This window comes from Pelodiscus sinensis, chromosome 23 (genome assembly GCF_052426305.1).
Source record: "Pelodiscus sinensis isolate ZL-2025 chromosome 23, ASM5242630v1, whole genome shotgun sequence".
NCBI classification, from domain to species: domain Eukaryota; kingdom Metazoa; phylum Chordata; order Testudines; family Trionychidae; genus Pelodiscus; species Pelodiscus sinensis.
In genome coordinates, this window is record NC_143074.1 from 24624700 (window position 1) to 24637075 (window position 12376).

Below are 12376 nucleotides of genomic sequence, written 5' to 3' on the forward strand. Positions count from 1 at the left end.
TTTCTGGGAGAGTGGGTGCTTTTTTTGTAAATGTGAACTGTAAGGGTGTGAATGCACCCCCCATAATCCCCTAAGTAAGTGGGGAAACCAGCACCAGCCTTCCCCCAGCTCCTGGGTGAATGTGCCGCTCCTGTCTTTCCCTGGCTGGGCAGAGCATGCTCAATTGGAGGGTCTTGGGGGGAGCTTTCGCACCCCCCCCCCCCCCGTGTATGGGCCTGGATTTGAACTGAATTCACCCAAGTCCAACCCCTGCTTCCTGGCCTGCCTCCGCCCTGCCTATAAGCACCTTTCTTCTCTCTGTGTCTTGTGCTTTCAACTAAACGGAGCAAAAATACCCTCCCTTGAACCCAGATGGGAAGTGCTGCTCTGACACAAGTCGACAGCGTTTGGCATGGTTCCCAACTGCCTCACGCCCGTCTCTCCCTGGCCATCGCGTGACAGGTGGGCCACTCGGGGATTTGCTACATCACCCCCGAGGAGAGTTCCTGTTTATTTCTAGGTAAGCCGCATTGTGAATTGACACTGGGATACACAGGGCTCCGGCTCTTCCCTGCTGCCTCCTCAGTCACTCGGGGCAGATTAAGGCTTTTGTGCTGTTTTACCATGGTCCGTGATCCGGCCTCTTGCAGTGGCTGCACTTTGCTCCGTTCGTTGAAGGCGTTTCACATGGATTTTTCATATTTGCATCACAAATTGTAAATGAGCCATGAAAAGCAGCTGTTCAAAAACGCCTGCATTCATCACCCCCGGGGTTTGGAGCGAATGAACTTTGCCAGCCATTTGATTGGGGACTAGGCACAGTCAGTTTGATGGGAGCAACTGTTTGTAGTGAAAAATCACGTAGGCACATGGCATCTGCTTTCCATTTTTACTTTCCCTGCTTCCTCCTCCACACTGAACTTTAAATTTACAGATCGCTGCAACACCAGGTCAGCAGCAAAAGCCCTTCACTGTGACATCCACGAGACATCCCTGGTCAAAATGGACATTCGCAGTGATGTTATTAGCTTTCACCATGAGACATTTTGTCCAGATTTGAAGCACTTGGAAGAGGGGAAATTGATCAGGAAGAGTCAACATGGATTCACAAAGGACAAGTCGTGCCTGACCAATCTGATTAGCTTCTATGACTAGGTAACTGGCTCTGTAGATATGGGAAAGTCAGTGGATGTGATATACCTTGACTTTGATATGGTCGGTTTCTAGCGGAGTGCCCCAAGGATCTGTTCTTGGACCGGTTTTGTTCAACATCTTTATTAATGACTGTGACGGACCGGGCTGTGTCTGGGCACAGCTGAGGGCGTCAGCTCAGGGCGAATTGCTCAAATCCGGGGCTCCTTACAGCCCCAGACTGGTGACCTCTCCAAACAGGCCACAAACCAGTCCCACAGAGCGCTTCAGCTGCCTGCCTGAAGCCTCACGAGCAAAACCCCTCCGACACCCCAGCAATATCCGTGCCCCAGATGGCCCCGGGCCTCATACACAGGTGGGGGGTCCTAGCACCCAATCCCACCTACCCCGAACAAGTTCTGTCCGGTTCCAAGAAACCAGCCACAGATCCCTGGTCAATTTACCCTCTGGACCTTACCCACAAATCACGCTGGGCCAATCCTTTAGCATCTAACAACTAAAGGTTTATTAACACAAGAAAGAAAAGCATGAGAGTGAGGTTGTTAAAGATTAGTACGTTACATGCACCGAATCTCCCAATCCTCGATGCAGGCTCTAGCAGAGATGTACAGCTGCTGGTTTAAAAGTTCTTGTTGCACATCCTATCATCAGGATGGGTTCACAGGTCTTCCAGGCGCTTCGATCCCTGCAGTGCTGCCTCTGGGATGAAGTGCTGAGCTGAGAACAAAATGGCATCGACCACATGGCCTCTTTATACCCCCTTCCTGGCCTCTTCTGGTCTCAGCCGGTCACCTGGTCCTCAGCCTCTCTCTGCTGGCAGCTCTTAGGTCTCCGCCCTCATGCTTTAGGTGTGTCTTTGGCCCATCAAGTGCCATTGTTCCACAGGGCTTCGTTAATCAGCCTGTCCATAGCAATGCTCAACCACATTCGGAGAAATATTCAGCTTCCACACAGATTACAGATTCCTATCTACACACACAGACATTATATACTCACATAAATAGCGTACACAGGATCAGCAAACAACAAGCTCCATTCAATACCCCACATGGCCCCCTTCTATATCATTGTTGGAGCCAGCACCCCCACCTATGGGTGCAGCCACGATCCGGCTGCTTCCCTCAAATTCCAGTAACGTGACAATGACCTGAATGAGGGGATAGATTGCACCCTCAGCAAGTTCACAGATGACACTAGGTTTGGGGGAGAGGTAGAAACGCTGAAGGGCAGGGATAGAGTCCAGAGTGACCTGGACAGATTAGAGGATTGGGCCAAAAGAAATCTGATGAGGTTCAACCAGGACAAGTGTAGAGTCCTGCACTTGGGACGGAAGAATCCCAAGCATTGTTACAGGCTGGGGACGGAATGGCTAAGTAGCAGTTCTGCAGAAAAGGACCTGGGGGTTACAGTGGATGAGAAGCTGGATCTGAGTCAACAGTGTGCCCTTGTAGTCAAGAAGGGTAATGGCATATTGGGGGCATTAGGAGGAGCATTGCCAGCAGATCTAGAGAAGCGATTATTCCCCTTTATTTGGCTCTGGTGAGGCCACAGCTAGAATACTGTGTCCAGTTCTGGGCCCCCACTATAGAAAGGATGCGGACGCACTGGAGAGGGTCCAGCGGAGGTGACCAAAATGATTAGGGGGCTGGAGCGCATGACCTCTGAGGAGAGGCTGAGGGATTTGGGCTTGTTCGGTCTGCAAAAGAGCAGAGTGAGGGGGGATTTGGGAGCAGCCTTCAACTCCCTGCAGGAGGGTTCCAAAGAGGCTGGCGAGAGGCTGTTCTCGGTAGTGACAGGTGGCAAAACAAGGAGCAATGGTCTCACGTTGCAGTGGGAGAGGTCCAGGTTGGATATTAGGAAAAACTATTTCCCCAGGAGGGTGGGGAAGCCCTGGAATGGGTTCCCTAGGGAAGTGGTGGAATCTCCATCCCTAGAGGTTTTTAAGTCTCGGCCTGATCAAGCCCTGGCTGGGTTGATTTAGTTGGGACTGGTCCTGCCTTGGGCAGGGGGCTGGACTTGATGACCTCCTGAGATCTTTTTCAGCTCCGTGATTTTGAGCTCAACCTCCCATCTCCCCTTCTCATAAGAACATAAGAGCGGCCGTACTGGGTCAGACCAATGGTGCATCCAGCCCAGTAGCCTGTCTGCCGACAGTGGCCAATACCAGATGCCCCAGAGGGAGGGAACACTACAGGTAATCCTCATGTGAGTCCTCTCCTGTCATCCATTTCCAGAAAAACAGAGGCTGGGGACACCATTCCTACCTATCTGGCTAACAGCCATTGATTAACCTAACCTCCATGAATCTAGCTAGCTCTTTTTTTTTAACCCTGTTCAAGTTCTAACCTTCACCACATCCTCTGGCGAGGAGTTCCACAGACTGTGTGCAGAGTGAAGAAAAACTTCCTTTTGTTTGTTTTAAACCTGCTGCCTATTAATTTCATTTATGACCCCCAGTTCTTATATTGTGGGAATAAGTAACTTTTCCTTATTCATTTTTTCCACCCCAGACATGATCTTATCTATCATATCCTCCCTTAGTCTCCTCTTTTCTAAGCTCAAAAGTCCCAGTCTTTTTAATCTCTCTTCAGCTGGACCCGTTCCAAACCCCTAATCCAGTGCCGGCTCAAGCCATTCGTGTGCCCCGGGCAGCGGGCATGCGGCGCATGTGCGGCCCCCGCCCCCTGAGCGCGTGGCACACACGCAGCACCCCTTACAGCTGTAATCAGGTGCCACGTGGCCCCCACCCCCAGGCTGTAAGGGGCACCATGCACCTGAGCGTGGAGGCCGCACGGAGCCCCTTATAGCTGCAATCAGGCGCCCGCCCATAGGTTGGCGCCCCGAGCAGCTGCCCGGCTAGCCCCCCCCCCCCCCTTAATCCGGCCCTGCCCTAATAATTTTTGTTGCCCTTTCCTGAACCTTTTCCAATGCCAAGAGCTCTTTTCTGAGATGAGGTGCCCACATCCGGACGTCTCCTGGACTTTCAGCCTGAGCTGGTCTTTAGCTCTGGTTAGTGAAGGTTGCTTAGAGGTTAGATTGAGAGAACTTTTTTGTTCTATTCCCGTCTCGCCACAGACTTGCTGTGTGTGTGTGACCTTGGCCAAACGACATCTCTTCTCTCTGCCTCCGTTTTCTTTGTTGCAAAATTGGGGTAAGAGGAGGAGGGATTCCTCTCAACTGCCCACAAGGAATTAACCTAAGGCCTAGCAGACCACAGAAGTCTGAGAGAGAGCCAGGATAATCCTGCTTTTGATCACCTCCCTAGCAGTGCTTTGGGGGGTAAAACATTAGCTCTTGTCTATTGTCTAGGGCTTTGTCTACACTGCTGGCTTTGCCTGCAGTACCTATGCAAATGAAGTGTGGATTAGCATATTGCTGTGCTTCATTTGCATAATTTATTCAAGCTGGTTTTGCACGAGGGGTTTTTGTGCAAAAACAAGCAGTGTGGACATTTTTGGGGTGCAAAACGGGGTTTTTACGCAAAAAAACCCTGTCTACACTGCTGCTTTTTTGCACAAAAACAGGTTGTATAAATTATGCAAATGAAGTGCGGCAATATGCTAATCCACACTTCATTTGCATAGGCACTGCTAGCAAAGCTGGCAGTGTAGACAAAGTCCAGATGTGGCCTAATGGTCTAAGTGCAGGACTGAGAGTGAAGCCTCCTTAATCGTATAGCTTGCCCTGGCACCCTGGCCTTGATTAAGAGAGGGGATAATAAAATAAATTATTAATAAAATAATAAACACTTACCACCATAGGGGTGTTGGAAGGGCTAATTAGTAAATGCTTGCAGAAATGCTCCGTAAGTGCCAAGTGTTACTGTTGGAGGACTTGCATTGTAGAATGAGAGAGAAATGCAAGTGCACCGGGGACAAATGCAGAAATGCACTTGAGTGGCTTAACCGCTCCTTTCCTCCTATCCCGCAGGAGTTGTTCAAGCCTGGTCTTGAATTAATATGGGGACTCCCTCCCTCCTCCAGCTTCCAAGATGGTTCAGTACAAGACAAAGGTTCCCAGTAGTTAGCTCGAGGAGAGAAAGAAACTCTTCGGATGCAGGCCCTGTTCCCATCCCTCTGGATTCGCTTTTCCTCAGCGTTGCGCGGACCCCTGCTGACGCCCTGCAGCGGTATATTCAGGGTTAGGAATCCAACATTACCAGGGCAGTGTCGGTGCTTGGCCAGTGACTCTGCAGATTTCCCTCTCTCTCCTGGCTGGTTTCCCTGGATCTTGGAATCTTCTTTTTCTGTCCTTTGCAAAGACAAAGGGCCTGTGTGGAACGAATTTTGCGCTAGAGGACGGTGTTGGAGGTCGCTGCGTTTGAGACTGTTTGATACGTTGTATCCTGACACTTGGCTGTTTGAAGAGCCGGGGTTTTCTACACGTTTTAGAGCTCCCCAGCCCCCCAGTCTCACCTCCTTCCCACCCATGCCCCTTTACACCTGGGTGAGTCCTGGCGCACACATTCTCTGCTCAGCCTCACCAAGGAGTACATTTACTCCTCCCCGCAATGTACACACATGCGCACCTCCTTCCCTTCACCCACATTGACCCTTGCTCTCCTGGTTTCTTGCCACAACACATGCTCCCCTGCATGCACTTGACTCCACGGCACAGTCACCCCTCCTAGCACACCCCTCAGTGCACCCAAACGCAGCACTCAGCCTCCTGCCCGCACCGTTCCGGGCTCGCGGTGCAGAGAGCTTCCTTGGGGACTGTTGGAGCCTCTTTCCACTGTGAGGCTGAAGGGCAATCACTCCTTCGGCTGTCTCTTTTCCTTCCTACCCTCGGCTGTGTGCGAGTGACCATCCCACGCCCGCGGCTTATTGCTTTTGTTGCCGCATAATAAGATCCGTCTTCCTTAATGGTATGCGGCTTGGCACAAGCGCTCCAGGTGGGATGAGTCAAGTTCAGTGCCCTGTTCCCACCCGCGGCTGCTCCTTGTTTGCTAATGAACTGCAAACAGTTGTGTTCCTCATGTTCCACCTTCACCCTGCCCCATGCAGCCATGATCTAAATATAGGCCGTAATTATTCCACTAGACCCATCACGAGCGCTGGCAGAGGCAGAGGTCAGGAACCCCTCTGCAATTGTAACATATTCCCTTCTGCACTTTTCTGCCATTGGTGATTCCAACGGCTGCAGCTACTGAGGAATACCTGGGGTTTGATTTTTTTTCTGTTCAATATCTGTGAGCGCCACAGACTTTCTGGTCCCCGTACAACCAAACCACAGACTGATCATTTTTCTTTACTCCAGCTGGAACGTTCCTTTGGTATATTTGGCTGCACAGTCAGCGTAGGAGCGCAGATGTGTTTCTTGTCTAGAGAGCAAGCTGCCTCTCCATCTTCACTGGATGATGGTGGTTTTGCCGGATCCAGTGAGTCCATAAATCAAATTGCCGGGCATGTGGTTTTTCCAGGAGTCTGTTTTCACATGGCTCCATGTGAAACCAACAGTTGAATACGGGTGCTCTAAGTAACCTGAGGCCAAATCGTTTAGAAAATGTAAATGGAAGTGGAAAGATGTCACTGATGGCAGGAAGTCACCCGTGTCACCTGTCAGATGTCCCCCAGAGGCATTCGCCAACATTCCTTGGTAGGATCGCGAATCAATAAAGCTCATTCTCTGGGCTTCTATCGGAAGCTACGTCTACACTGCAGCTCTTTTCCGGGATACCGGTGGTCCAAGGAACGTGTCTGCTTTTCAGAAAAAAAAATTCGGAAAAGCGGACGCATTCTTTCACCATCCCTGTAAACCTCGTTGAACGAGGAAGAAGGGATGTCCCGAAAGAGGAGGTTTTTCCGAAATTGTGGACGTGCCAAATTTTGGAAAAGCCTTTTCCGAAAGAAAAGCGGGAAAAGATCCGCAAGTTTGCAATTTGCATATCTTTTCCCAACTTTTCTTTGTAGTGTAGACACAGCACTTTGAGGTAAAGCTGACCATTGATTTGCAAGGGTAACCAAGTGGCCTTCAGTTAAGCCTCTCCTCGCCCCAGCCATGTGAGTATTCTCACCATTTTACACTGACACGCCGAGGCAGAGAGAGTTTCAGTGACAAGCAATAGTCGAACTGTCGTCAGAATTTGGATTGCACTAGCTCCCGATGGTCCTCGACCAGGATCAGGGATCCCGTGTGCTGGCTGAGCACAGAAGAGGAGTTTACAATTTACTTCGGAGAAGAGATTAACAAACAAAAGAGACACTAGAGAAATGCGGACGAGCATAATTAGTTGTAGTTGTTTAAGCCACCTCTGTGCATAACTTGGGGGTCCCATCTAATGTGTGGTAGCTAAATTGTTGCATTATCAGTCAGTGAGTGTAATGACTTATTTGTGCATTTCCTAGAGCTCAGGAAGGTCCTGAACTCAGGTCTAGAAGCTGCGGAGCACAGTGAATAATGTATTGCAATATGTTTATCATGAATATATAGAGGGGAAGGAACAAAATACAAGACTAGCTCCTGTCCCGCTGACAACAGTGGCAACATTCCCATCCCTTTCCCTACCTGAGAAGTTACTCAACATCGAATTTAAAAAGGGGATGGGAGCATCTCTGTGGTTCCCGGGATGAATAAATGACCAAACTGTTAAAAAGCATTTAAAAAACCCCAAAGGTGGTATGTGAAAACCTGAAATAATAAATGTTACGAAGAGGGAGCAAGTACCTGAAGAAAATCATTATGTGGACCAGCTCCTTGAGAACATTCCCCTTTCCACAGGGAGCTGGAAAAGAGAAGGTGCACGAATTGCAGCTTTTGGCAGAGTTATATTTGTAACATCTGGCTGTGAAAAAGAGAAAATTCAGCCAATTCGTTTTGAATAACAGGCAGTGCTCACGAAGACGGAGAGGAACTGTGAATTCCAGTGAAACTCGCCCAGAACACTTGGAAGTGATTACGGGAAGAAGAATGTCAGGGAAAAAATGGGAAAGGCTTAAGATTGTTAAAAGTCAGAACTGGTCAATCTGGGTTCAATTTAAATAAATAAATAAAAAAGAAATGTCCCCGTAGAGCTGCCAGAAATCAAACGAATGCTCAGAAAACGAAAACTCCTGTCCAGCATAGCTAGGCAAGGGGAGGCATTCAAGCATCACTGACAAATCAGAGAAGCAAGTAAACAAACAGAGCCCAAATGGAGACAGTTTGTTAGCAAAATATGATCAGCTTTTGGCAGGCTTTTACAAATGCTATAATCAGGCAGTGGGAGTCGACGGGATGGGGCTGACAGGGTTTGAATGGTAGATCTGTTCTCCACAGGTTTGCAGCAGCTTTGGAAAGGGCCTGGACAGACGTGACCAATTTTCCTTCTTGGGCAAAATGACAGAGGAAAGAAATCCGGAAGCATTGTGATGCTGACCCAACTGCGGGATGTCACTTCCGCCAGAGCTCTAGCACAGCAGCCTGCCCTGTTTTCGAGAGCTGGGTCTGTGATGCTCAGAATTCAAGTTCATCCAAAATGTTGGGAAAGAGTTGGGCCTCATTTCCAGGGTGGGTGTGATTATTTGCAGACCCTAGTTCGAATGGTGCGCTGCGGCCCAGGACGCCGGAGCTCCGCTTCCGCCTGGGTGGGGCTGCAGCAGCTGCTCCCTCAGCTTTGGGATGTACTTCAGCTAGGATGCGCTGCCTGGGTGGGCGGGGCTAATAATCGAGCACAGGGCCATGTGTGTGGGAACCGACTGCACATGCCTCACACTGACCCTTGACTACATCTACACTATAATGTTTTATCAGAAAAAGGTACGCAAATTGTGCTCCACAATTTGCGTACCTTTTCCCGATAGTTTTGCCAGGAGAGGCTTTTCCGAAATTTGGCCTGTCTACACTGGGCCAAATTTTGGAAAATCCCCCTCTTGAGAAAGAGCCCTTCTTCCTCGTGGAAGGAGGAAGACAGGGCTTCCGAAAGCGCGCGTCTGCTCTTCCGCAAAAAAGAGAGGAAGAGCAGATGTGTTCCTTGGACGTGGCAGAGTTTTTCCGGGATACCTCTGGTATCCCGGAAAAACCCCGTAGTCTAGACGTAGCCTTACTGAGGACAACCCAGTGGAATCACAAGGTGTATATGTGTTAGACTTTGTTCTAATAGTTTCCTTCCAAGCATATTGCTTAGGTGCAATTTGGTGCCTATACATTCAGCGTATGTTTTGTCTCCACCCCAAAAATGCTAATGTGTAAGAGTGCCTGGATGGCTAAGATGATTAGTGATCGTTCAGATCACTAGGGATAATGGGCCAACCAGATCATCCAGCTTAGGGACAGTCCACAAAGGGTAGTATGGAAGATCGGTGGGACTAGTCTATATAGCTGGGGAGAGTGTGAGTTATTGCATCAGCCTTTTTGTGTGGTGTTGTCCACCAAACACTAGAAGAAAAAATGGATAAGAATGATTCATTAGGTCATAGAATCCTTTAAAATTTACAGTTAACAAAGAGAAGAAAAAAAATCCTTCTGTTTCTTTCTCCAGGCACCTTCCCTAACCTGCTTTCTAGCATCTTTTCTTCTTTAAAAGAGAACACGTCTTTCTCCTAAGCAATTAAACATTTTGAAATGGGCCATTTTCTCCATCATATTTTCCTATCTCCCCTTTCCTGGACAGCAATCACGTACTCCAGGTTCCATGCTGTGAAGGATATTCTGCCGCTGGGCGCATCTGGTTCCCTGATGAGATCCACAGGCAGCTGGCCTGGAGTTGTTTTCTGTGTCATATGACAATGTCTAGGTTGCCCTACCTTCCTGATCACCCACTCTTTTTGAATCCCTTTTGAGTCTGAGTTTCTTTTCTTTTCTGCTGGCACTTTTGTCTATTTAAGAATAAACTTCTGCACAAATGTTCAGGAGATCAAGCCACAGATCTTTATAGGGTAGAAACGAGGTCGTTCTCTAGGCATTTTGGTGGAGATTTTTTTGGACTGAGTGTTAGGCTAGTCGCATACTGGTATGCATTCCTTAAGCATTAATGTTTCCTTTGGGACTCAAACCTTACAGAAATATGAGAATAGAGCATGCATGCAGCAGACATACTACGAAAGGAGTCTGCATGGGCTGTGTGCAGAGAGAACATGTTGCAGCTATACAGCTAAAAGAAAGGAGAAAGTGCAGCCTCCTTCTCTGTCTACTTTGAGCAATGCTTTTCTCCAAACATTGTCTATTGTTCTCATTTAGGGTTGAAATACCTTGTGTTGGAAATAACTCCTAGCAGGAAGTTTTCATAGCGTGCTCTGCTAAGAAGAAAACTAACAAATCAGACAGTGTGCATATATGACACATATGGTGAAATCTAGGACCTATTTAAGTCAATGGAGCAGTCACGGACTGAGGATGAAGAAAACGGTGGCAATAGCATTTTGCATTCAGAGAAACTTTAAAAATCAATCCATCCAACCGTGTATTGATTCCAAATCCTTAAGGATTACTGCCAGTTTAATACCCCAATTTACAAAAAAAAAAATCCCTTTGCCTTGCGTCATTTGAAACTGAAAGAAAAAAAAACAGATTTAATTTGTGTTTCACCATTTGTGCTGTGTGTTTACTATTTGCACTTTGCTCAGTTTGGACCAAGAAAATACAATAAGTAGTTTCACTTCCTGAGTCACATGAGTTAGGACAATATTGCAACGTTGGGTTGCAAACACTGTTTTTTATTTTAAAGAACATAAATAGTGCTGTTTATTTTTATTACAAAATATTTCCATTAGAACATATACACAAAGAGCTTTATAAATAGGAAGACTTGTTTGCATCCAACCATAAGCTTCTTTTCATTTAAGTTTAAAAAAAAAAGTTATTCAATTGTTTCTGTTAATTTGTGAAACTTTATTTTCCCCCTAAACGTTGGGCTTAAACATCACTGCACTGTGTACCACAGTTAAGCTGATTAAATGAAAATGGTTAATGAAACCTATGAAAGTCAGAATGGATATTCACAAAATATTTATTGATTTTGGAGCCTTCACTTACACTGAATTAAAAGGAGGCTTTGGATGTTCAGACCCCGGGTTTTTAACATTGCCAGAATGAGGCAGCAGGATCCATTAATAACTTTGTTTTACAATTGATTGTAATTGACACAGAAAACTTCCAGGAAAAAAATTGTTGACAATTTTCATATTTGGGTTGCTCATAAAGGAATTCCACATGAAACAATAACGCACTATATTAAACTAGGCACGTCTCTGTCGAGACTTAATTGAGGAAATTAAGAAATTAGAAGTTCTTGTCTAATTGAATTCTGTTGGTAATCTAAAGCAATTCTGTCTGGTCTGTCTAATTCAGCAATAAAAGAGTCTGGATGTTGGAGCTGCGCACAAGAATGGAGCCCATGTTTGAAGACTTCTTTACTGCCTAGAAGGATAGTAACTGAAAAGAATAACTAAACGCTCCCTTGTGTTTCATGTGATGTTACATGCTTCTCAAGCCCTTACACCTCTGTCCATATTGAAAAGATGCTCCACTGATCATGGGAAAATTGAGTTTGGGTTAAAAAAAACACCAAGAATTCATTTTGTTTCACTCTAAGCATTTCCCTTATGTTTCAGATTTTGCACTGATGGGCTGATGATATAATTTGCTTTAAAACCAGGTGGCCTCTTAGTTTCCATCTGGTGTATCTATTACTCTGTCTCTAGTGAGAAGCATAGCATAGCTGTGCAAGCATCTGTACCCAGGAGAGAAAACGCTTTACATTATCAAAAATATTCAAGGAGATACTATATACCAGTGCAATATCTTAACTATCAGGCATAATAGGGACTTGAGCCTCTGGAACTGTCTTGTCTACATGTACCCAAACTGACTACGCAGCTGAGTTTAGAGTTATAAAAGAAACGTTTACAATGAGAACTCCAACCCATTTGAATCCCTGTGGTCAAATAGTTTCAGATCCTACTGATGTAATTGCCTTCAATTTACACAAACTTTTTGCTATAGCTTCTTGTCTCTGAATTCCAGAAGTGGCATAGCTTCTGAAACTAGGAATTTAATTTGATAAACTCAGTAGTTTAATCCAAGATGTGTCATGAAGTTTCAAGTTAATGCAAAATAGAAACTTCGTTGGGAGCTGATAAAACCACTACAAGATTTACCAGTGTTGCTGGGGTCCTTAGCTCTATTTTTTTGTTTTTCTTCGTTTAAATCATTGCTTTGGGGAGTGGCTGGGAATCAGAGGTTCAGTCTGCAGGCTGCCCTGGGGAGAGAGGACAACCCCAACCCCCTTTCACCGCAGCGGCTTGGGGCCAGGTGGGAAGTGCCTCTC